We start from the raw sequence: 26,964 nt of genomic DNA on the forward strand, positions 1-26,964 counted from the left end.
TATGGCCATGTGTGTCTCCTATATACGGACACGTGACCCCTGTATATACTGTATATGGCCATGTGTGTCTCCTGTATACGGACACGTGACCCCTGTATATACTGTATATGGCCATGTGTGTCTCCTATATACGGACACGTGACCCCTGTATATACTGTATATGGCCATGTGTGTCTCCTGTATACGGACACGTGACCCCTGTATATACTGTATATGGCCATGTGTGTCTCCTGTATACGGACACGTGACCCCTGTATATATACGTATATGGCCATGTGTGTCTCCTGTATACGGACACGTGACCCCTGTATATATACGTATACGGCCATGTGTGTCTCCTATATACGGACACGTGACCCCTGTATATATACGTATATGGCCATGTGTGTCTCCTATATACGGACACGTGACCCCTGTATATATACGTATATGGCCATGTGTGTCTCCTGTATACGGACACGTGACCCCTGTATATATACGTATATGGCCATGTGTGTCTCCTATATACGGACACGTGACCCCTGTATATACTGTATATGGCCATGTGTGTCTCCTGTATACGGACACGTGACCCCTGTATATACTGTATATGGCCATGTGTGTCTCCTATATACGGACACGTGACCCCTGTATATACTGTATATGGCCATGTGTGTCTCCTGTATACGGACACGTGACCCCTGTATATACTGTATATGGCCATGTGTGTCTCCTATATACGGACACGTGACCCCTGTATATACTGTATATGGCCATGTGTGTCTCCTGTATACGGACACGTGACCCCTGTATATACTGTATATGGCCATGTGTGTCTCCTGTATACGGACACGTGACCCCTGTATATATATGTATATGGCCATGTGTGTCTCCTATATACGGACACGTGACCCCTGTATATACTGTATATGGCCATGTGTGTCTCCTGTATACGGACACGTGACCCCTGTATATACTGTATATGGCCATGTGTGTCTCCTATATACGGACACGTGACCCCTGTATATACTGTATATGGCCATGTGTGTCTCCTGTATACGGACACGTGACCCCTGTATATACTGTATATGGCCATGTGTGTCTCCTATATACGGACACGTGACCCCTGTATATATATGTATATGGCCATGTGTGTCTCCTATATACGGACACGTGACCCCTGTATATACTGTATATGGCCATGTGTGTCTCCTGTATACGGACACGTGACCCCTGTATATATATGTATATGGCCATGTGTGTCTCCTATATACGGACACGTGACCCCTGTATATACTGTATATGGCCATGTGTGTCTCCTATATACGGACACGTGACCCCTGTATATACTGTATATGGCCATGTGTGTCTCCTATATACGGACACGTGACCCCTGTATATACTGTATATGGCCATGTGTGTCTCCTGTATACGGACACGTGACCCCTGTATATACTGTATATGGCCATGTGTGTCTCCTATATACGGACACGTGACCCCTGTATATATATGTATATGGCCATGTGTGTCTCCTATATACGGACACGTGACCCCTGTATATACTGTATATGGCCATGTGTGTCTCCTATATACGGACACGTGACCCCTGTATATACTGTATATGGCCATGTGTTTCTCCTATATACGGACACGTGACCCCTGTATATACTGTATATGGCCATGTGTGTCTCCTATATACGGACACGTGACCCCTGTATATACTGTATATGGCCATGTGTGTCTCCTGTATACGGACACGTGACCCCTGTATATACTGTATATGGCCATGTGTGTCTCCTGTATACGGACACGTGACCCCTGTATATATATGTATATGGCCATGTGTGTCTCCTATATACGGACACGTGACCCCTGTATATACTGTATATGGCCATGTGTGTCTCCTATATACGGACACGTGACCCCTGTATATACTGTATATGGCCATGTGTGTCTCCTATATACGGACACGTGACCCCTGTATATACTGTATATGGCCATGTGTGTCTCCTGTATACGGACACGTGACCCCTGTATATACTGTATATGGCCATGTGTGTCTCCTATATACGGACACGTGACCCCTGTATATATATGTATATGGCCATGTGTGTCTCCTATATACGGACACGTGACCCCTGTATATACTGTATATGGCCATGTGTGTCTCCTATATACGGACACGTGACCCCTGTATATACTGTATATGGCCATGTGTTTCTCCTATATACGGACACGTGACCCCTGTATATACTGTATATGGCCATGTGTGTCTCCTATATACGGACACGTGACCCCTGTATATACTGTATATGGCCATGTGTGCGCTGACTTCTGTGGCATTAGCTCGGTTGCCAATCAGCTTTCTGAAATACAATTATAATATAAATGATTAATGTTCAGAACATTACACGGTAAATCTGTGCAGGATAAATTCCTAGTATGAGAGCGCTGCGTGTATAAATGATAATAATTCTATCAATCACTGTATACGCCATGCCGTCTGGCCGGCTCGCCACTAGTCAGAGGAATATTGTGTGCGCCGGTCCCTGCCGGGCTTCGGCATATCTTTACCTTCCATAATTATATGCCCCATCTCCGCTGCTCCGTCACATCACATTTGTCTGAGATAAAAAGGATTTACAGGACAATTCATGTTCAATTTATTCTTCTGTTCTGTAAAATGTCTTCAATAAGAAGTAACAAATTAGCATGTGCATTATCGGAGAAAATAAAAGGCATGAGACGAGCGGAGGAGGGGGAGCGCGGCGGAATGGCTGTACGGAGGAATTGTGAGTGTCAGCTGAACAATGAGAGATAGGAGGAAGGCACAGAATCAGAAATAAACAACCCTGTTTATAACAGAGACGGGGGAACATGATGGGTATTGTGCATTTTGGTAAGGAATGGACAACTATTCACCAATAATGCTGTCAGTCCCTGGCATCGGCTTTTCATTTCATTAGATCCTGTGGCGGAGGGGTGCATGGTCTTGCTCATTTACCTCCCCACTACCTTAGTGGGATAATTGGCCATATAGGCAGCTGGTGACCTGATGAAGGCAGGCCCCCCATCGCCGCCATCTTGGTAGTCCTATAAAGCCCACCACCCCCTGCAGATCTATGGACTGACAATACACCGCAAGGGCGCAGTCAGGTGGCCGTATAAATCAGACAGAGATTGGATTGGATCACATACATTGAATGGCCAGTGGCTCTCCTGACCCGAATGTGACAAATGTATGAAGCACGCTGTCACACTCGGGTTGAGAGAGCCGCCAGTCAATGCACAGATTGCTGTCCGATTTATATGGTCATCTCACAGTGCTGTATAACACAGCCAAGTGCTATGTTTAATCGGATAGCACTCGGCCCAATGTTATACAACAGGGCAGTGCAGATCTGTGATTATTTTCTCATGCCGGTACGGCAAGAGAACACAATCGCAGCGTGCTGCGCGTAGCTCTGATATTTGGATCACGCAATCATAAAAGTCTATGGGTGTGTGCGCAACATCATACAGCACTCGGATGTCATCCAAGTGCAGCACGATGTACGATCACAGAGACAATGGAGAAGATAGAGAAATGAAGTTCTAGATCTTCTCCGTACCAATGATGCTATTCTCTCGCGCGAAAAATTGCATCACACTCAGAACAAACTCTGACAGACAAAGTATGCAGTGAAAATAAACCCTGAAAAGATTATGTGGCCACTATGGTCCACATAGGTGCAGAAATCCGCAGTCGAATCTGGGCCTTGGAGTGTGGATATGCATCAATACCCAATACGCTTATTATTGCCTGGAGTTGAATTTTAGCTGATCAGATATTGATGGCCAATCCTGAGCATAGCCATCAATATCACATTTATGTATGTAAATGATTTCAGAGACTCTCGGCACTGGAAATACGTGAGATAAAGTAGTGTTCCCAGGGGGGACAAGTACCGTAACCACTAAAAGCTCAGGGTTCCCATTCAGAGTGGATGGAGATTGCTCCCAATCTCAGCATTTCGTGCCTCTCCTTTGTAGCATCAAATCTCTTTATTTTCATATGTTACAGAATGTGATTCTTTCAAAGTTGATAATTTTGTGCCAGTTCAGAAAATAGCTCTTATTTTACAGTCATTACAATCTGGGCTGCACACAACAGTTTTCTTTTTTGTCCCCCCCCCCAAGACATTCTTCACCAACTCCTGTCCATTATAGTTGACTCTAACGAACAAGAAAAGAAAGGGCAGGAAGGATTTTTGGGCAAGATGACATTAGAAAAAAAAACAGATGAAAGTGGATTCACTTAATGAGTTTACGTGGCTCAGAGCGCAGTGTCAAGCGGCTTCGCTTTTCGGCCCGGTTTAATCAGGTAATGTCAGTCCTGAGAACCGCAACAGAACATCTTTAATTCAGACGTATCGCAGCAGGATTAGCAGCTAATAAATTGCTCCTGTGTATTTGCACCCAGTTTATTGACCCCTTTATCACATTATCAGTTTGTCTCCTTAAATTGTATAGTTAATAAACTCCTATGAATCCCTTCCTAAAGAAAATAAAAGAAATAGTGGGAGAACAGAAGCTAATTTTAAAGCTTTTGTGCAGACGACCGTATTTTCGGTCCGAACACGCTCTGACAAAATATCGGATCACACTTGGACCAAAGTTATTCTATGGGGCCATGCACGACTGATTTTCTTCTTTATTTCCTTAGAGTCTGTCTGAGTAAAAAATCGTAGCGTGCACAATTTACATTCGATGTTCTGTTCGGATCGCACCCAGCCGTGCGAATAAATGAGCATATGGAAAAAAAAAAATCATACTGCACTTGGATGATATCTGAGTGCAGATTTTTTTTCCCCATCTTCTCCTCATCTGAGAAAATCGGACCGCACTCTGATCAGAGGGTGATCAGCATAATCAGACCAATTTTCTCAGACCCTAGCCTTACTCTGAATCTTAAGTTGGCTATAAACTTAAAAAAACTTTCCTATAGATGCCCCTCTATTATGCATAAGTATGATCTACAGTGCCAAGGGGCACGATGGATTAAATTGATCCGCACTTCAGACCGGAATGTACAGTAATCCCTTTTTATCTTCTCAGCCAGCACTCCACGGCCACAGACACTTCAGCAAAATCTCTGGCGCGAGAATCGCTGAAGTAACAGTCAGGTTAATGACCTTATGTTGGGAACTCCATTATATAGGCTGAGCAGAGCGGAGGCTGTCAGGGCAGCAACAGCCTAAAAGGGCAGAGTTGTCAGATGCATACTTATCCATCTGACAACTCTGTCCTTTTGGATGTCCTAAACCCCACTTGGGTCAAGAAAATGAAATTGAGTGATGAACATTGTAATCTGTAATAAGTTGCTGATCAGTGGGGGTCCGACCGCCACAATACCGAGAACGGCGCTCTGAGTACAGTGCTCAGCTTTATACAGAAGTCCCATAGAGAATGAATGGAGCCGTGATGCGCTTGTCTGGCAATCACTCATTCATTTCAGAGGCCTGTTTTTGGGATTGGATGGGGACCCTGCAGTCAGATCCTCACCAATCATCAAGTTATCGCCTTCTCTATGGATAAGTGATAATTTCTAAAGATGGGACTAATCCTTTATCTAAGTGGTCTTGTTTATGGTCAATTAACGCAGGAAAAGAGAGCAACGTTATTTACCTGCCCCGGTCTCAGAAACAACGGCACTCTCAGGATGCAGCAAACCCATGTAAATAAAGATGGCGGCAAATGAGGTGCAAAATACTGCTGAGACAACCACTCCCAACCTACCTGTTATGGAGGAGAGGATTGCTTAGTAATAAAATTGCACACAAAAATACATGTGTGTGACCAGTGCCCTATACAAGCCTTATCTGTGTGCAAATTTAATACCAAGCAATCCTCTCCTCCATGAACTGGTAGGTTGTGAGTGGTGGTCTCATGAGTATTTTGCACCTGTGTTGCTGCCATCTTTATTTCATGGGGTTGCTGCCTCCTGAGAGTGCCTTTATTTCTGAAAGTCGGGCAGGTAAATAATGTGGCTCTTTTTTGCTGTATTAATTTTGAGGGGGAGGAATTTTGATTCCTCTTTCTGTGCTCTTGTTTAGGCCGGGGTCAGACATGCGAGAAACTCGGACGAGTCTCACGTCTCAATACCTAGCACTGCCTCCGGCACTCGGACAGCTGAACGCTCCGATCTGAGTGCCAGTGGCAGTGTCGGGGATTGACGTGAGAGACTCGTCAGAGTTTCTCGCTAGTCTGACCCCGGCCTTATGGTCAGCCTTTACTAGACAAAGATTAAAGGGAATCTGTCACCAGGTAGATCTGAGAGCAGTATGATTTAGGGGCAGAGACCCTGATTGCAAAGATGTGTCACTTACTGGGCTACTTGCTGCAATTTTGATTAAAAGCTATTTTTATCTGTTACAGATGTACACGTTTCTGAATGCTAAGCTCTATGTAATCCCACCTACACCACTGATTTGCAGCTTTTTGCCTATGCACAGTCTACACAAAAAGCTGCTGGGCGTGTGGTTGAACTACCCGGTAGCATTTTTAATAGAACTCTAGTGATAATCTCCTGCCGATAAATCAATGATTTTATAAAAGAAAATTACCTTGTAAGTGACACATCACTGGAATCAGGGTCTCAGTCCTTACATTATGCTGCTCTCAGCTTAGGTAGCCTGGTGAAAAATTCCTTTAAGGCCGGGATTAAACATGCGAGAAACACGGCCGGCACTCGGATCGGAGTGTGCGGCCGCATAGCAATACATGGAGCCTCACCCTCTGCTCCCGAGTGCCGGCGGCAGTATCGGGTATTAACATGCGAGACTCGACCGTATTTCTCGCATGTGTGATCCCGGCCTAAGGGTGAGTTTCTTGTCTTATACCTGCGCACTTCTTTAGTTTCATTTTCCAGATGTGTACACAGCAGTGCTGTATAATTACACTAATTTTGGGTTTTTTTTTTAGATGTGACCTATATGTAGATACCACAGACATCTCCACCCCAGAGGAGGCGGCTTACCATTCAGGTGAGATCATGTTTTATATTAATCATTTTAATGGCAGGTGCAGACTAGTGTTTTCCGATAATTGGTCCGATTATGCTATTCACACTATGATGAGGTGGAGAGAGAACACACACAAAAAAAAGTTTCTCCGTGCAGTCAGTCTGTAAAAATAGGAGTGCAATCAGATCTCCATTTTTTTTTTTTTCATGGACCCATAGACTTGAATGGGCGAGTGCCATCTGACTCTCAGAGGTAGGCCGGGGTCACACTTGCGTGTGCAATGCGAGTAATTCATGCATCATTAGGCCTGTTTCACACTTCCGTTTTTGTGTCCGCCAAACGGATCCGTTTCCGTTTTTTTGACGGAAACTGATGCAAACGGATCCGTTTTTTTGACGGATCCGCGGTAACCACTAATGGAAGTCTATGGGACAAAAAAAACGGATCCTGCAAAAAATGGCGGATCCGTTTTTTTACGGAAACCAACGGATTTTGACGGATTTGAAAAAACGGAAGTGTGAAACAGGCCTTACCCGGCACTGCCGTCAGCACTAGGGACTGGAGTGTGTGGCTGCATGTATTTCTGTGCAGCTGAACACTCCGGTCCTGAGTGCCGGCGGCAGTGCCGGGTATTGATGCTTGAGACTCATGCAAATCTCTCGCATTGCACATGCAAGTGTGACCCGGCCATAAGATGTGCATGCTTTTCCGAGAAAAAAAATCGAACATGTGCACAGCCCCATAGAATAACATGGGTACGAGTGCTACCCATCATAATGCATGGATAGCACTCTTCCGATTTAAACGATTGTTTGCACGAGCCCTTAGGCTAGTTTCACACTAGCGCTTTTGAGCACAGCAACGGCCTGCGCACGGCCGCCGCTAAGCCCCGCCCCCTGCCGCGCCTCCGCCGGTAGCTCCGCCTACCGGCGCATGACGCTGCATGCGCCCTGCGTCCCCTATCGCAGGTCGGCGCACCGTCAAAAGGACGCATGCGCCGCCAAACGCATACTGCGCACGGCCTGCGCCCCCAGTGATAAAGATAGGGAACGCAGGGCGCATGCAGCGTCATGCGCCGGTAGGCGGAGCTACCGCCGGAGGCACGGCAGGGGCGGGGCCTAGCGGCGGCCGTGCGCAGGCCGTCGCTGCGCTCAAAAGCGCTAGTGTGAAACTAGCCTTAGAGAAAGGTTTTCCAAGCAACTGATTCTTTGGTCAATCCTTCAGTTTGTGTGTCTAGAGTTGAGACCTGCTACACATAAAGGCTCGACGCTTGTGTTTCGTGGTCCATGTATGGAGCGCGGCATCCAAGGTGACCGCAGTTGGCCTGATCCGAGCTTAGTGACTTGGTAGACATATACGAGGCTGATGAGTTTAGGTTAGAAGATCTAGAAATCGCGATTCATATATGGACCATGAAATTCAGACCTGAGAAACCGGCCTTCGATTGGGAAAACATTGACATACTTGAATATGGATGAGTTCTGGTTTTGCTATTTAGCTACTTCGATGTATATTGCAATAAATAGGCCGTGCGAAGGATCACGTACAGGGCTGAAAAGCTGGGGGGGGGTATAGTGTTAGGGACGCTGGAGTGCGAGTCTAATGACGCGTGACAGTCTCTTCAATTGTCATTTGTGTGTTACCTAATATCTCATTATACAGAAGGGGAGCGCAGTCGCACACTGCCATTGACTGGGCTGGAGGGATTCTCACTGAGGTCATCAGCTGTCGTTCAGTACAGTCGGTATACAAAGGCCTGATTAGCGGTGATGCTTGTATTTTCCATTCCCTGCGGAGAGCTGTAGAGTTTTGTGCTGCTCGTGGGGATTACAGACAAGTCCGTTTTATATTGTCTTTTATATGTGGGCTGCTCTACTTTCCTCTGTGTCCTCCGCTCTGATCCTTTCTCAGAAACCAGAGGGAGGATTACTCGAGGGGTGGGCAAGTGTCAAGCATCGTAGAAGACATATTAACGCCTTCCGCTCCTAATCTCAATTTGTTTCCCATATTACTAGTGAAAGAGAAAAATCACATACACAATTTTGCTGCAATTTTTTAAGCTTTTTTTTCTTTTTTAATATTGTGGGCAGATGTAATTTTTGTCTGTAGCAAACCAACAAAAAGTTTATTTACACGATTTTGCATTTTATGTAATTTGTGGATTTTCAGGTTTTTTTTTTCTAGTGAACCTCTCAGCAGAATTTTGCTAAGTAAACCACAGACATTGTCAGGTTGGCAGTGTTACACTGATTAAAATGATACCTGGGGTGAAGATAATTGTCTGCCTCTATGATGAGGAACATGTTTGTGCTTCAGAGCAGCCTGAGGCCCGGTCTCTCTTTGGTTTCTCTGGCCTAGAGCAGGAAGATAAGCCTCTGCTTACAGTATGGCCCCGGAGCACGGGCATCTCATTAACTGCACTGATTACACAAGAACCACAAGATGGATTTCTTCATCCCAGGTATCATTTTTAATCAGTATAACACTGCCAACCTGACAATGCCTGTAGTTTACTTAGCAAAATCCTGCTTACAGGTTTGCTTTAAATCTAAAAAAAAACCCAGCATGCTCATGGTATGGCATTTTTTTTCATATGCTTCATTATAGGACTACAATAATGCCAAGGGAAAAAAATAGAAAAATGGCAATAAAAAAAAACTATTGGAAAATGCCCCATTGTTCGACTGCTGACGCGATGCAGCTTTCAACTGATCGTAAATCTTTTGCTTTTTCGCCAGCCTATGCTCATGATTTGACACAAATTACAATGAAAGTTTAAGAACTACTATTTGTTTCCCTAAAAATCATTGTTGCTAGGAGGACATCTCATCATGGCTAATTTTGCATTGATCTATTGTTACACAAGTAAACAGTGAAAGATATGGACACATGTAGAATTACCGTAATGGGTGGATGAGCTGGCGCTGCAATGCTGTCAAAAACATTGTCCTGCTGTTTGCTGTGGCTTTCAAACTGAATGTTAAGAGCTGCACAGTTTTGCGAGAAAACTGCTGTTTGCCTGCAAAACCAGGCAGACATTAAGGTTATGTGCACACGTTGCGGTTTCCATTGTTGATTTCTCAGCGCAGATTCTGCAGAATCCGCAGGTAAAATGACCTGCGTTTTACCTGCAGGTTTTCTGTGGATTTTGGTCAGATTTCGCCTGCGTTTTTACACCTGCGGATTCCTATAATGGAATATGTGTAAAAACGCTGCGGATTCCACACAAAGAATTGATATGCTGCGTAAAATAAACTGCTGCGTTTCTGCGCAGAATTTTCTGCAGCATGTGCACAGCGGTTTTTGTTTTCCATATGTTTACATGGTACTGTACACCGCATGGAAAACTGCTGCGAATCCGCAGGGCCAAATCTGCAACATGTGCACATACCCTAAGGCTATGTTCCCACGATGAGATTTTTGGTGAGTTTTTGATGTTGCAGATTTTCTGCATTAAGTAAAATGGCTTACTTGCATTTTTTTTTTTTTTTTTAAATGCGTAGCATAAAAAACTCACCAAAAACTCAGTGTGGGAATGTAGCCTAACATTAATTTAAGATTACGCCAAACAGCAGGCCTGCACAATTTTCAACCATATTGCAGCCGCATCTTGACCACTCGATGTGTATGCCTACCAGGGGAGTAACGATTATGGTTGCAAAAGGTCTGACCACACCTGTACAGGATGGAGGGCCACTGACTCCAGTGGCAATTTCACCTGGATGTGAATCCTCAGATGGGGGGCCATTATACCAGGAAGGGGCCCAGGATGTGGGGCATTATCCTAGGAAGCGGCCCAGGATTTGGGGCATTATACCAGGAAGGGGCCCAGGATGTGGGGCATTATACCAGGAAGGGGCCCAGTATAGTGCATGCAGTAATACCAGAATGGGGGCATTATACCAGGAAGGTTCTCAGGATGGGGGGCATAATACCATAAATGGGCCCAGGATAGGGCATAATACCAGGAAGGGGTCCAGGATGGGGGGGCATTATACCAGGAAGGGCGTCAAGATGGGGGGCATTATACCAGGAAGGGGCCCAGGATGGGGTCATTATTACTGTAAAGGGCTCAGGATGTGGACATTATTCCTGTTTAGGAGCCCAGTATGGAGAAGATTATTACTGGAAGGAGGAGATTATTGCAAGAAGCAGCCAGGATGGGGCACACTATTACAAGGGGGACCAAAACGTATGTCTTTATAGGATCTAGAACGCTACAAGGGTCCCATACATCTGAACAACATGTCAGTGGAGGCCCAGAAGACCTAATTTTTGCACCTGGTCCTTTTGACTCCAGTTACGGCACTAATGCCTACTTTTTAGATGTCCGTGATCCATGTATGTGTTCTATTGATGTATTTTGACCCTTTCATGCAGTGCAATATGTGGTCATAACTGGCACAATTTTAACAATGAACAACTAAGCCCAACTTTTTAGTGATTTTCACAGTGCAAACTGCAAATTTTGATGTAGTTTTGGAAACTAAATCATAATGATTACAACAAAGAGAGAAGTAGCATCTTTCCTTATGCCTTCCCTTTCTTTCCTGATTCAGTCCTGACTATTGCTTGAAGACGCCGCTCCCTTCTGCATCGGAGATGTGCACTGACAATGACATTACTGCCCCACACCGCTGCCAAGTCGCGTGCACAATTGGCAAGTATCACGCACATGTCACATTCATTAGAATCACTAGTCCACAAAAACCCACTGATCGTCTCGACAGAGGTTAAAACAAGTGACATGTCTATTCTTCTGGCGTTTTCCGTTTGGAAGGCGCTCCACACTTAAAATACAAGTCAGAGAAGGCTCAATAGACTGCAAAAAAAAAGCTTATGGAAACGCCAATGAGATGCGCTTGTATTGTCAGCAATAGAGCGTATAGCTATTGATCGACCTTTCTGGCAGAACATGAAGAAGCTACAAGGATTAAGAACCGTCCTCTCACCAGCTCGCACTTAGACACCCAGAAAAAGATATATTAGTTTTCATGTCTTATCCATTCGCTTGTACATCAGGTTTATTGGTTTGTTAGATGTCATAATATAGTAAAAGAGCGCCCTCTGTGGTAAATAAAAGTAAGTACAGCCTAGTCATTTGAATGTAAAGTATTCCGAACCAACTGCAAAACCAATCTTGCTTCAATTGTCCGTCAAGCTTCTATCGGTGTTTCATTAACACGAGAGCACTCAATCTCGCTCAACTTCAGGGAGCCTAAGAGGAATCAGAGGTTAAAAAAAGAACTATTTACTTGATTGAAAAAAAAAAACTAGCAAGACGAATTCTTACTGTAGCATTAAAGGGAATGCTATTAGACTCGGAGATGAAAGAAATCTGTACCTGGGGCTTTGGAGAGATAGAAGACGTAACATTTGTACAGTCATGCTTAACAATTTCTACCTACGTGTTCGCCGATAATCCGAGCATCAAAGAAAAGCTCATGCTTCAAAAAAGAGAGAAAAAAACACACAAAATGCAGGAAACAAAAAGGCGACTTTAATCTCTGCCGCTCGGCAAATGGTAAACAATGATGATCGTTGCCCGGGGCTCAGGAAATGATATCTGTCAGTGACAATGTACAGGTATCAATCCCGTCTACATGTAATAGGATTGTACAGGTCATAAGGGCAAAGAGAAGCCATGAAATAACTTACAACCAATAGGGATTAGCAAGTGGTCTCTTCATAATTTCTTGTGCAAGTCAAGCTGGTTTTAATTCTAATGAACATGGTGGGAGATGAGACATCCCTGCTAGTGATGAGCGAGCATGCTCGTGTGCTGACCGAGTGTCTTCGGCATGCTTGAAAAATATGTTTGAGTCCCCGCGGCTACGTGTTTCACAGCTGCTCGACAGCCACAACACATGCAGGGGTTGTCTAACAAACAAGAAATCCATGCATGTGTTGTGGCTGTCGAGCAGCTGCGAGACATAGCTGCAGGGACTCAAACATATTTTTCGAGCACACCGAAGACACTCGATTAGCACCCGAGCATGATCCAATAACACCTTATCCATACAATTTCACTCATCACTAATCCCTACCAGTCCCAAGACTTAAGAAGATGCAGCAGCTCTGCTCGAAGGCTAGTAAAGCTAACACAGTGCTACAATGGCTGCACCCACAGAATCAGTGGATGTCTCAGAAATCGGAGCCCCATAAAGCAATGGCATATATTAGTAACATACCTTCATTTTAAAAGATGGGAATAACGTAAAGCGTATCTGACACCACCAAATTTCCCAATACAAGCTGCATACATTATTCAATAGATCTCTTAGACAATATGAAGCTGATGTACTTAGTTTGAAAATTTCTGATATTTTAACAAATTCTCATCATTGTCTAATATTAAAATCAATGAACTCAAGTCTAACATTCTCCCGTTAAATATCAGCAAGGACCAAACCAGATATATTAAAACTGCATCCTCCCTTAAATGGTTTGACAAGGAATTTGTATATTTGGGAATCACCGGGAACAATAACCTCACTGAGTTAGTTAAATCCAACCTTAAACTATCTGAATTAATAAATAAGGATTGCGGGATTTTCAGGGATAGATCTCTATCATGGTGGGGAAGGATCCTTACAGCAAAGCTCTTTACTTTGCCAAAAATATTATATATTTTAAGGTGTATACCACTCCCTTTGCCTTCCATCCATCTGAGAAACCAAATTGTGAGGAAGCATGAGCAATCTCAAGGCTACAAGTCCATCTCTAAAGACCTGAATGTTCCTGTGTCTACCGTGAGCAGTGTCATCAAGAAGTTTAAAGCCCATGGCACTGTGGCTAACCTCCCTAGATGTGGACGAAAAAGAAAAATTGACAAGAGATTTCAACGCAAGATTGTGCGGAAGTTGGATAAAGAACCTCGACTAACATCCAAACAAGTTCAAGCTGCCCTGCAGTCCGAGGGTACAACAGTGTCAACCCGTACTATCCGTCGGCGTCTGAATGAAAAGGGACTGTATGGTAGGAGACCCAGGAAGACCCCAGTTCTTACCCCGAGACATAAAAAAGCCAGGCTGGAGGTTGCCAAAACGTACCTGAAAAAGCCTAAAACGTTTTGGAAGAATGTTCTCTGGTCAGATGAGACAAAAGTAGAGCTTTTTGGGCAAAGGCATCAATATAGAGTTGACAGGAGAAAAAAAGAGGCATTCAAAGAAAAGAACACTGTCCCTACAGTCAAACATGGCGGAGTTTCCCTGATGTTTTGGGGTTGCTTTGCTGCCTCTGGCACTGGACTGCTTGACCGTGTGCATGGCATTATGACGTCAGAAGACTACCAACAAATTTTGCAGCATAATGTAGGGCCCAGTGTGAGAAAGCGGGGTCTCCCTCAGAGGTCATAGGTCTTCCAGCAGGACAATGACCCAAAACACACTTCAAAAAGCACTAGAAAATGGTTTGAGAGAAAGCACTGGAGACTTCTAAGGTGGCCAGCAATGAGTCCAGACCTGAATCCCATAGAACACCTGTGGAGAGATCTAAAAATGGCAGTTTGGAGAAGGCACCCTTCTAATATCAGGGACCTGGAGCAGTTTGCCAAAGAAGAATGGTCTAAAATTCCAGTAGAGCATTGTAAGAAACTCATTGATGGTTACCGGAAGCGGTTGGTCGCAGTTATTTTGACTAAAGGTTGTGCAACCAAGTATTAGGCTGAGGGTGCCAATACTTTTGTCTGGCCCATTTTTGGCGTTTTGTGTGAAATGATCAATGTTTTGCTTTTTGCTTCGTTCTCTTTTGTGTTTTTTCATTTAAGACAAATTAAATGAAGATAATACCAAAGAATTTGTGTTTGCAATCATTTTCAGGAAGAAACTGAGTATTATCTGACAGAATTGCAGGGGTGTCAATACTTTTGGCCACAACTGTATAATGCCATAGCTAACAACCTTCCAAACTCTGTTGCCCATCCAATCTTTCAAGCTGTTGAACTCGCCTGGTTTAAGATCTCTAAACCAAAGAGAGGATCCCATAAAACGACCATCCTTAAAAAAATCCCCCTAACACTGATGTACTCTATGACTAACCATTCATTATCCCCCATCTGGGCTGATTTAAAAATATCAAACTTAGAAGACATTTTTAACGGGACGGAATTTTTATCCTTTCAAACACTAAAAACTAAATATAATATCTCCTCGTCCCTGTTTCTCTAATACCTTACTCTTAAGGATAATATAAAAATATTTCTCGACAAGAAACTAAACTTCACTGAGTCATCTATAAAAATATTAAATTGTGGTCATGGTATTTTCTGGCATCATGGCTTTGTTTATGATAACTACAACCAAGATACGGCCTTGACAAAAAGCCCTTCAATGCTGAGTTGGGAGAATGACTTAAGGGGGTTTTACACATATCGCTATAACGTCACCGATTTTGTGACGTTATAGCAATATTGCTAGCGATATCGCTATGTGTGATACTTACCTCCGACCGTCTCTCCCGCTGTCCATCGCTGATCGCGCCTGATCCGCCGGCTCCATTTCTCGTCGGGCGCTTCCTGCTGGCGCCGACGAGCGACGTGTGGACGTGGACAGGAGGACGTCAGGACCGCCGCGTCTGACAGGTAAGTATCGTCCGCTGTATCGCTGCTGCATCGCTGTGAGATCTGCCTGTGCGGCAGCTCACTAGCGATCATTTAGCGATGCACCAGCGATCCTGACCGCGTCCTATCGTCGGGATCGCTGGTGCATCGCTAAATGTAAAAGGGCCTTTAAACTCATCCTTCACTGTAGAAGACTGGGAGGACTCTCTCTCTTTATCATATCACTCTGTACTCTCCATGTTATTGCAGGAGACCCAATTTAAGGTTGTATCTCGTTGATACTATACCCCCAATAGACTTGCCCATATTGGGACTACGAACTCGCCTCTATGCTGGAGGGACTGCGGCCAGAAGGGAGACATCCTTCATGTTTTCTGGAGTTGCCCAATGGTTAATTCCTTGTGGTCGCAGATCTCCTCCCGCATTATTTGCAAACTTACAGGCAAAACCACAACCCTCACACCTCACTCATCCCTACTTTCCCTTAATCTAGAGGAATTGGACCCTGCCTTAAAAGATATAGTCATCCGTGTTTGTCTTGTGGTAAAAAATTCCATTGCATTCCATTGGAAGAACCGTTTCCTTCTCAAAGTTGATGATATCTTACAGTTGATCACTCAACACAGATCTCACAAGTTGTATTTCGCATTGGCTAACGACCAATTCAGTAACTTCTACAAGAAATGGTCTAAATGGGACCAGACTTTCCCTACTCCTATTACTTGAATGAATCCTTTAACACTAGCAATCTCGATAAAAGCTGTTTTAGTTTTGCCTCTGACATAACTGTTCTTGCATCTACTATTTGACATAGGGTTAGATCTGTAATGACACTCATTATGCTCATTTGTGTGTTTTTGTGTTCTTTAATACTATTATTATTCTATTGTATAATCTTGTATTCTACGTGTTTAGGCGTGGCAAGATACGTTTGTAAAATGACATCATTAATGCATGTTTTGCATTTTCTTTACATGTTGTCAACTTGTAATTTCCCTACTTCCTCTTATCTTTCCTTCTCATCCCCATCCCTCCCCCCTTTTTTCTTTCCCCTGTCTTCCCCCTCTCCCCATTGTTTAAAAGAATAAAATCTTTGGAAAAGAAAATTTCTGATATTAAAATGAGCATTTTAGAAGTCCAACCTTAGAATAAAATGGCTCAAAGAGTACTCCGTCTCCACTCATGTAGCTTAACCGATAGCTGCAGCTTGCACTGATCTGAGTGAGATCTCAGCAGGGAAGAGGGACGGCTAGGTGGGTGGTGATTGAGTTTAAATTTTCATTAAAAGATTGTGCAGCTATTCTGATATGGATTGTCAAAGAAAATAAAGCAGCCCCATCAGGTCTATTTAGTAATATATACAGTTCTGTTGCGAAATATGTTTGCAGATCCAGTTTAAAGCCAGAGGCTGTGGATAAGTTCTGATCATTTCTAACAGACCCAGTTGCAAGAAGAGCTCTGATACACAGCTCCTGTGCCACTATTCATTTTGAAGAAAAATGGCTCTGGATAAATATTACACAAGTCTGGGAGTTGTCTCATACAGTGCAGTTATTTACTTTCTTTATTCCAAATCTATTACAAAAGTTTGGATTTGGAAACACAGAAATCCAGTTGAAAGCAACACCAACAAAGTCATTTAGGTAAGTTCAGTATTCACATAAACATGTTGGAATCGGCAGTATACGAGGGGATACTTGGGACAGTGCCTGGAGGGATCTGCTGGATCCTAGACATTTTGATGCATTAAATGGTCTCTGCTCTCTCAGACATCTTGATCTTATTTAATAAAATCACTTTGAAGTGCTGGACACTAGACATCCCCCTTCTTTCTAGCTTGCTGTCCACAGCCTGTTTTGAGATATTATCCAGCTCTAAGTTCAGAGACACTGAGACAGGTTTTTGGGAGAGAGGACTGGTCTTTGTCTCTACAGTAAGGGGCAGGTCTTTGACACTCTGCAATATGTGGGGGCGGGTCTTTGTCTCTAAAACAGTAAGTGGGAGTGGGACTTTGTCGCTCTACAGGAAGTGGGGCAGGTCTTTGTTGCTGTACAGGAAGTGGGGCAGGTCTTTGTTGCTGTACAGGAAGTGGGGGCAGGTCTTTGTCACTCTACAGTAAGTGGGGGGTGTCTTTGTTGCTCTACAGTAAGTGGGGGCGGGTCTTTGTCACTCTACAGTAAGTGGGGGCGGGTCTTTGTCACGCTACAGTAAGGGGGGCAGGTCTTTGTCGCTCTACAGTAAGTGGGGGTGGGTCTTTGTCACTCTACAGTAAGCAGGGGTGGGTCTTTGTCGCTCTACAGTAAGTGGGGGCGGGTCTTTGTTGCTCTACAGTAAGGGGTGGGTCTTTGTCGCTCTACAGTAATTGGGGGCGGGTCTTTGTTGCTCTACAGTAAGTGGGGGTGGGTCTTTGTCGCTCTACAGTAAGTGGGGGTGGGTCTTTGTCGCTCTACAGTAAGTGGGGGCGGGTCTTTGTCGCTCTACAGTAAGTGGGGGTGGGTCTTTGTCGCTCTACAGTAAGGGGTGGGTCTTTGTCGCTCTACAGTAAGTGGTGGCGGGTCTTTGTTGCTCTACAGTAAGTGGGGGTGGGTCTTTGTCGCTCTACAGTAAGTGGGGGCGGGTATTTGTCGCTCTACAGTAAGTGGGGGCCGGTCTTTGTCACTCTACAGTAAGCAGGGGTGGGTCTTTGTCGCTCTACAGTAAGCGGGGGTGGTTCTTTGTCGCTCTACAGTAAGTGGGGGTGGGTCTTTGTCGCTCTACAGTAAGCAGGGGTGGGTCTTTGTCGCTCTACAGTAAGTGGGGGCGGGTCTTTGTCACGCTATAGTAAGTGGGGGCGGGTCTTTGTCGCTCTACAGTAAGTGGGGGCGGGTCTTTGTCACGCTACAGTAAGTGGGGGCGGGTCTTTGTCGCTCTACAGTAAGCAGGGGTGGGTCTTTGTCGCTCTACAGTAAGTTACAGATTATGAGAATAGTACCTGACATATAAGACACCTTAAATATTATTACAGCACAATATACTGTAGCCTAATAAAATGTAATATCCTGGAGACATAGAAGACATTGGTGCCCCGCATCTAAGTTTGAGGCAAGATTTCCTGGCTATTTAGATGGGTTCATCTGCCTGATAACCCTATTTTGCCTTCCCAAAAAATACCTACAAGGCAGACATGAAGTGTGGACATCTGCTGGAAACGAGGGCATGGAAGAGTTGATTATCCTGCTTTTACATGTCACTCTCTTGAGGCGCAGTGTCGGTGCTAGAACTTTTTGGCCGTACGCTCATCCTCTGTTTTATCAAACAATGCTTCTCCGTCAGTTGTTAACGACAAGAACAAGACATGAACGACACGCTGCTCTTCTGCATACTCCCAGGAATCCATGTTTAATAGATGAAGCACATTCCTTATCAGCAGGGGAAGCGGACCATCCAACAATACAGAGAAAACTGTTTCTAGTCCATAATCCCCTCCGCTGTGAAGGAATTAGTGGGAGAGGAGTCTGTAGGCCTCACACACATTGTGTTCCCTGGCAAACATCCTACGGGTGGCACCAAACGACAAGACAGTCTCCAAACCTTACTTGTTTTCAGCTCAAAAAAACATGGGCAGATTTCCTGGCGAGTAAATTAATTATCTTCGCTGTATGATGGGCTGCCTGATTAAAAGATGAAGCCCCTCCAACCGAGGAAAGAAAACACAGCAGAGAAAAAAAAACGCCTGGAAATGTCCCATATTTTGTTGTTCTTTGTATCATGCATGGAAATAATAAAACACGGCTTTCATCATATAGAAAAAAGCAGCGACCATCTGCTTACATGTAGTGGTGAGAACAACCTATTGCGGAATTTCTCTATTATATACAGTAAAGGTATATAGCAGAATATTGTGCAGTTACTTCATCGTCCCGGGTATTGTAGCGTCATCTCTTTTCAAGAAAAATATAATTAGCCAGGCCATCTTCTTCTTTAGCTCTGCGAACCAGTTTTGATGCTTATGATCCCCATTATAGGCACATTCAGTGGTGTACGGGGGTCAGAACGGGCACTGCATTAGACCTGATCGGCTGGTCTTCAGTCCCGGCAATGAACCCTACCACCGGTTATCCATTGTACTTTCTTGAAACACTTTTGTTAGGCACTAATCCAGAGGTGGCCAATTAATTTTCCCAAGGGGCCACATCAAAGATTGTGACTGTTCTGGAAGGTCGATCCAACCTGTCAAACTTAATTCTGATCGTTATTATTGTTTTGCATCACTTTTTATCACTTAATCTTGAACAGACTTAAGTCTGGTGACTCACTGCTACTGTTAATATATGTATAGTATTCTTCCTTGTAGCAGCTAAGAAACAAAACATATATAATTTACAAACTTGTGCAAAGTTTATATAATGCAGCAAATTGTTCTGCTCCTGTTATGCAGTGTTTTGTACCTTAATCAACATATCATAACATAATATTATGCTCCCACACAAAGTTTGTTGTCCCGACAAACCCCCTTACACAGTATGATGTGGTCACACAGTAAGATGTCCCCACAGAGCCCACCACACTAAATGTGCCCAAAAAGTATTATGTCCTCACACAGTGTGTCACTACAGAGCCATCCTCCCCACACGCATTGTGAGGTACTCAGACAGCCCCCTTACATAGTATAATATCCCAACACAGCCCCTCCATGCAGAATGATATCCCCAAACATGCCCCTTGGGGCAGAGCATGATGTCCCCAAACATATCCCCTTAGTGCACATCATGACATCCGTACACATGCCCCTTGGGGCACAGTATGATGTCCCCGAACATACCCCTTAGTGCACAGCATGATGTCCCTTCACAGGCCCCATAGGGCACAGCATGATGTCCCTTCACAGGCCCCATAGGGCACAGCATGTTGTCCCTTCACAGGCCCCATAGGGCACAGCATGATGTCCCTTCACAGGCCCCATAGGGCACAGCATGTTGTCCCTTCACAGGCCCCATAGGGCACAGCATGATGTCCCTTCACAGGCCCCATAGGGCACAGCATGATGTCCCTTCACAGGCCCCATAGGGCACAGCATGATGTCCCTTCACAGGCCCCGTGGGGTGGGACACACTCTGCCCATGTCTGCACTAACACTAACCACTACATACTAGGAACAAATAATATTTTCAAGACGCTCTCACTCCAGCCATCACAATATGATCATTACCAGCTTCTTGCATCTGCCCATTTTGTTTCCTGCTTCCAACACATCAACTTCAAGAACTGACTCTACAAATGTCAGTGTAGTTCCCTTTGCACCAGTCCTCAGGTTTACAAATTTCTACACAAACTTACATTTTTCTGTTAGTTCCAAATGCACCATTTTTTTTAGGGGGTATGTGCGTTTAATAAATGTTCACCTGAGTAATTTGCCCCCAATTTTTCTCTTGTACAGAGTGTCAAAACCTACAACAACCGTGTTAGTAAATCTGGGCCATAGTGTCACTTTGAAAATAGCATTATATGATATTTCGGATCTAGCAACATTGATACAAAGTTTCAAGTGGTTGTCTTACAAAAAGTGTCTTTCAAAACAAAATGTGAAATATAAGTTTATTTGAAAATTGCATCACTTATAAATAGAGCGCAGGTCTGGAGAGGAGGACTGGAGATGAAGGCTTCATTGTACTTTTTTTTTTTTTAGGGGGGTGTCGGGCGATTCTGGAAGATGATCTAATGCGTGTAATGTCGAATTCATGCTGCCTGTGGTTTGGGCAGCATGAAGCAGATAAAAGGGGTATCACCTATCCACTGAGTACATGTATCTGTTAGATCGTGGGAGTCAGAATAAGGTTCCTGTCTCCCTCTTTTTCTCCACTTGCAAGACCTCAGGAGAGGTACATTGGATAGGTCATTTCTCAAAACTGGACACCTTTAAAAGTCGTATTGCAGCCCTCCGAGACTAGTCAGCCAACAGGTGATGCTTACCTGCATTGTTCAACTATTACGGCGGAACTGTGATCTATGACTACAGGAAGGACATGTGAAGTCCACCTTTGGCCTCCGAACAGCTCTAACTTTTCAGATTGGCTACTTCGTATCAACACCAGATCATCAAAGAAGAAATTTGTGAGGCTGTGTCGAATTCTGATACTGCGGGCAACTGTTCTGCCCTCGCTAGGACCCATCAGTGCAGGCTTCAAGTCATACAAAGAAGCGTATAAGCTTGGGAGAATGTCAAGCTGTTCCATCCGAGAGCACATTTCTAACGTGCACATTTATTTTTCTCCCGTAGAACATTATTTCTGCAGCCAGCGTGGATCCAGCTGGCTAAGCTGCACAAAACACTATAAGCTAATTAGCGATAATACAAAAACCAACTGTTTTTAGATAAAAATGTTATTCTTCCTTAAGCGGAAAATAGGCGCAGTTTTATTGAAAATGTCATCCTACCACAATAAGAAAGAGGTCAGCTAAAAGAATCCTTATAGGCGATGTGCCTAATTCTACTTAAATAATCATAAGCAACACGGACGTATTAAGAATGTATTGATCTATAAAGAATTAATGAACTGAGGAAAGGAAAAAGTCTTCAGCTGAGATTTCATTAATTCTTAATAATCTGTTTGTCCAGAAAGTGGTTTGTGCCACAGGGGGAAGCGTGACTTAATCCTATAAAAAAAAATAATAGGAACCTGTTATGATTCGGTCACCGAGGAGGATTGCCAGGGAATTAGCTAAGCAACCAGGAAACCATAAAGGTTGGTAACTTAGCGGGTTGCAGACCCCTAAACCTAACTACACAACTAGCATTAGCCGTGGGACATGCCTATGATGCCCTAGACGCCTCGGCACAGCCAAAGAGTTAACTAAGCCTGAAGCAAGAAAGGGGAAAGCTAAACTGCCCCGGAGTAGAACCCCAAAAGAATAGATAGTCCCCAAACATATATTGTCGGTGAGACACAAACGCAGGTAGAAAATAGAGTGAGCAAACGATGGGGCCCAAACTGTCTAGATAGGACAGGACAGAAAAGATACTGTCTGCAATCACGCAAAAACCCTAAAAAATCTAACACGTCTGATATACAAAAATACTGAGGCCACACGACCTCTCCCCCACTAGATCAGCATTCTGGTGTGAACTGGTAGCAAAGCAAAAGATACTAATATAACAGGGGATTAACAATACTGAACAGACTGACATAAGCTGTGACATATGAGCGGGGTCCAGCATAAATCCCAGCCGGGAATAATGCTGAACCCGCACAGCAAAGCAGAAAGCAGAGAAAGGCAAAAACTATATCAAATGCAAAAGATTCCAGCAAACAAATAACTTATCTGAATGATGCAAGACCAAGCAGGGGACAAAGCAGACTTCAAAATGCACAGGAAGAAAATCAATCACTAGCAGCAACTGAAGGAAGCTTGCTCGCTTAAATCCTCCCAGTCTGTAACCCCTGACTTCCAATCATCGTCTTCAGGTGATAGACTTTTGTCAACATGACCAGCTCCACTACCCGCAACAACCACCAGAGGGAGCCCCGACTCAGAAGTCAGATTAAGAGAGTTCACAACAGGAACCAGTGCAAACCAATCAGCATTTAATGGTTAATCCATAATGAAAGGAGATGTCTGGTTAGTTGGTAAGATGTTATCCTTCAAAATGTGGTTTGGTTACATGGCACTGGTCAAATCATACTAAGTGGTATGTCTTAGCTGTATAAAAATTCTTATTAGTACCAAATATCATAAAAAGGCAAGGAAAAAATACAAGGATAGACAAAAGACAGTATATAAGTGACCAGCAAAATAAGCACAAAGGAAGCAACGCAAAGGTATTGATGCATAAACGTCTTTGAGCGTACATAAACATATATGTAGGCATACAAATACATAATTAGGCATATGGCGCAAAAAGGCTCTTACCCATAGCAATAGTGCAGACTGCAAGGTTCCCCAGCACGCCTTTCGCAAATTAAGTGCGTTGCTTCCTCAGGGGGCTGGTAAGCTAGACTGACTAACAGGACCATAAAACTCAAAACAGTCGATTGGAATTTTATTTATTTATTCTTCCAATAAGATCCGGCAAAGCGGCACATGTATGAATCATATGTCACCATGCATCAAGGTGATACGCGCAGGAGCTGGGAAGCGCCACCATGGCTCCCTGTCGTGTGTGAACACTTACTCTTTTGTGTAATCTACTATATACATAGTTGCTATTTGCTTTTCAATGCATTTATGGCTAAACTAGCTTAGAAATGATGCACCTTGTTAATTTATTTTGTATGTTTTGTATGTATATGGTTTGGCCCCCATATAAGACACATATATCCAAGCCCTTGTGGGAATACGCATGCCACAGATCTGCAATGGATTTCCTCTACCAAAATAGGCACCATCCATATTAGTCTTGAACATGCCTCATCATATCGCAGCTAGACTATTACAACATTCTCATCTGTGGCCTTTAAAATGGTGATCTCAACTTGATAAGATATTACTGGTTCTGCGATCGCTAGGACCCCCGCAATCCCAAGAGCTGGCCACTGAAGTGCCCAATTTAAATGGAGCAATGGAGGACCATATGTGCCACCACTCCTTCCATTTTCTATGGGATTACTGGAGAAAGTCAAGTACAACACTCACCTATATCTGGCAGTCCCAAATACCGTAAATGGAGTGATGGAGCACATTGGCGTCTATTAATGCATTCACATCAGAGCCCCATTCCCAGGAATATTGGTGGCTCAGTTCTGGGACCCCCAATGATCCATTTCGGGGAGTCAAAATGTGCACATTCCAGACACAAAATAATAATAGGAAGAACACTGAATATAATTTATCTACAACAAACTCTAGAGTAACTCAAACAACCAGTAAAAGACCCCAAAACCCTCTCTCTGTATCCCAATAATAAAAGTGTGATGGGGGGGTTCCTATCCTACCTTAGGCCGTAATAACTGAAATCTACAAGAGTTAAAAAGGTTTATATATATTTATTGTGCGTACAGCCAAATCAGATCTAATGCTTTGCACTGATGAGGGGCAACACCCCTAAACATGTGTCTGCAAATTGAGATTCTGGTTTGGCTTTTATCCTTGGTCAAATGGCAAGGCTCTTTAAAGGGTTGATATTGATATTTAGGATTACTACTTCCAGTAGAAAGCACTAGAATTCTCCTTTTTTTACTACTGCAGATTTAATTTTCCAGAGGTGCATTGCACGCCTATAAGTCTCCTTACACTGGCATGTCAGACACGTCACTCTCCACAAGGAGAAATGTTACCTCTTAGACTTATAATATAAAACACAATCTTTTGTCATTGGGCTACATTGGGTAGTACAGCTCAGTCCCATTCAATAAGTATAGCTCAGCGGTAATACCAGATGTAGCCCATAGACAAAAGTGGCGCTGTTCCTTTAAAAAAAATACAAAAAAATAAAATTTGTCAAACTCTCATTTAATATTTAAACATTTTTGACATCTACTTATTGAAGCAATACTGAGACATTTTGCCTTCATTGTCTTTCCTAATCACCGGCTGGCATTTACTAAGTTATTATGCACAGGGGACACTTTTTGGAAGGGCATTAATTAATGGAGACTGACAGTAGAAAACAATCACCATGCTTAGAAGTCCCTGAAATTACGACTCACAGTTTTTACTTTCCAGATTGGCAACGTTGAGTAAATAGATCACTTTTAATTAGGTTCCGTAATGAGTGTGTGACGCTGAAAGCCATATTTAGGAAAGCATTCAATTACTAAGATCTACAAACAGCCATCAATTATAAGTCACCAGTGTCGGAGCCATTGCAGGCTCGGCTTCACAGCTGTATATACTGCTCACCTGGGACAAAGACAGATGGAAAGCATGAAATGTATGGTCTATCATTGTGTCTACAGGCTGGGAACTCCAACCTGTGACGCGCCAGCTTTTGCAAATCTTTCTGGCATGTAGGAAAACTGAGCAAATGCTCCAAAGAAAGTGACCGATAAGTCCAAATAAAAACATGAATAATTTATTGCATTTATTTAGGACAAATCCAGACACAAAGGGGGCAGTGGACAATGAAGTGCAGACATCCTCAAACCTCATGGGTATACAAGCGAATACTGGAAGGTCAGAACCAATAAATCATACATGTATAGAATGTTTCAAAGTACATATAATATGCATGACCAGGTATGGTGCTCAGCCATGGCTAAAATACCTAGGAGACGCCTATACAGGAGTGCCAAAATGAGAGGTATGGATGTTTTGCCTGGTAAATGGCAGGCACAGGTTTCAGCAGTCCAGACACCCACCCCGACGTGCGTTTCGGAGGGTTACTCCTTCATCAAGGGGCGTGACAGGTGCAGAAAATACCCTGCATTAATACCGGCAGGGCCGCAAGTGGATATACCGCTGGCTGGATGTGACGCGTCCGCAACCCTAGCAACCAGGATGCCAGACGGCATCGGCGTCGTGCAGCGGGGAGTTGCCAGAAGGCATGTAACTACTACCCCAGTATTGACCTATATTGTACCAGGGCCATAGCTCGGTGAGTTAGGGGGACCCTAAAGGCCATAATTCACTCGACCGTAAAGTTAGAGCAATATATGGCCATGAGGTTGATAATACAAGTCAAGAGACCGGGCATTGCATTCCGGACATGGACTGTGAATCACGGACGTCTGACCTCATTTACACTGATAGATTCTCCTGAAATAAGCGTTCTTCTTAAGATCACCTGATGAATGAGCAAAAGGCTCATTCAATGGCAGTAATTTTTTGCGCTGCACAATAGTTCTCGGCAGCTCGTCGTCCTGTGTAAACCTGACTTGTGCTGCCAAGAACAATGGCAGCCTATGCGCTCCGAGCGATCTGTTACAGATTGTGCATTGTTTTCAGCACTCTGCCGGGGTAAACCAGCTATTAAGCAACCGCCAGTCTGTAAATGCTTATGGCAATCCCCCAAAATTTGCCAGATTTTCTGACAACATCTAGACATATTTTTACTGTAAATTTGGCCCCCTGTTTTGTGTTTTTTTTTCTTCAGATTTTTCATGCAACTTTTTCTTTTTCTGGTTTGTAAAAAGTAAAACCTATGATTTTCATGCAATTTTTACAAGCACTATTATAATATTTTTTCATACTTTAAAAAAAAAAACAAGCAACATAAACCTATAGGAAAAATAATGCATAAATGTTACTGTACATCGAATGTTGGGTATGACACCACTGTAAAGGAGTTTACTCACCAAAAACTATTTATCACTCATCATTCACAGGTGCAGTATGGAGGAGTTGCATTGAACGGTGAACAATCATGCTTGTTGCCATTCCATAGAAGTGTATGGAATTTAGGAAAATGGTGAGTGCTGCAATTTTGGAATTGTAATTAATAGTGCTAAACAAGCCTGTGCTTGGATTGAACAGTCATTTTGTCCTTGCAGTCCTTTTAAAGAGAAA

The 26,964-nt window shown here is 43.7% G+C and overlaps 1 protein-coding gene across 2 annotated transcripts in view; it reads right to left on the reverse strand.

Annotated features, from left to right (window-relative positions):
- The window catches only part of LOC141096814 (serine/threonine-protein kinase Nek11-like), a 168,599-nt gene that overhangs the window by 93,489 nt on the left and 48,146 nt on the right, over positions 1 to 26,964 (reverse strand). The window contains exon 1 of one of the 2 annotated variants that reach the window (XM_073583666.1): positions 5,647 to 5,740. The exons of the other annotated variant lie outside the window; for it this stretch is intronic. The gene's annotated coding sequence lies outside the window, so the exon portion shown is untranslated. Of the gene's footprint in view, positions 1 to 5,646; positions 5,741 to 26,964 lie in introns of those variants that run through there. 2 annotated transcript variants of the gene reach the window in all.

Source organism: Dendrobates tinctorius, unplaced genomic scaffold (assembly GCF_039654945.1).
Source record: "Dendrobates tinctorius isolate UK_male_01 unplaced genomic scaffold, ASM3965494v1 ptg000009l, whole genome shotgun sequence".
NCBI classification, from domain to species: domain Eukaryota; kingdom Metazoa; phylum Chordata; class Amphibia; order Anura; family Dendrobatidae; genus Dendrobates; species Dendrobates tinctorius.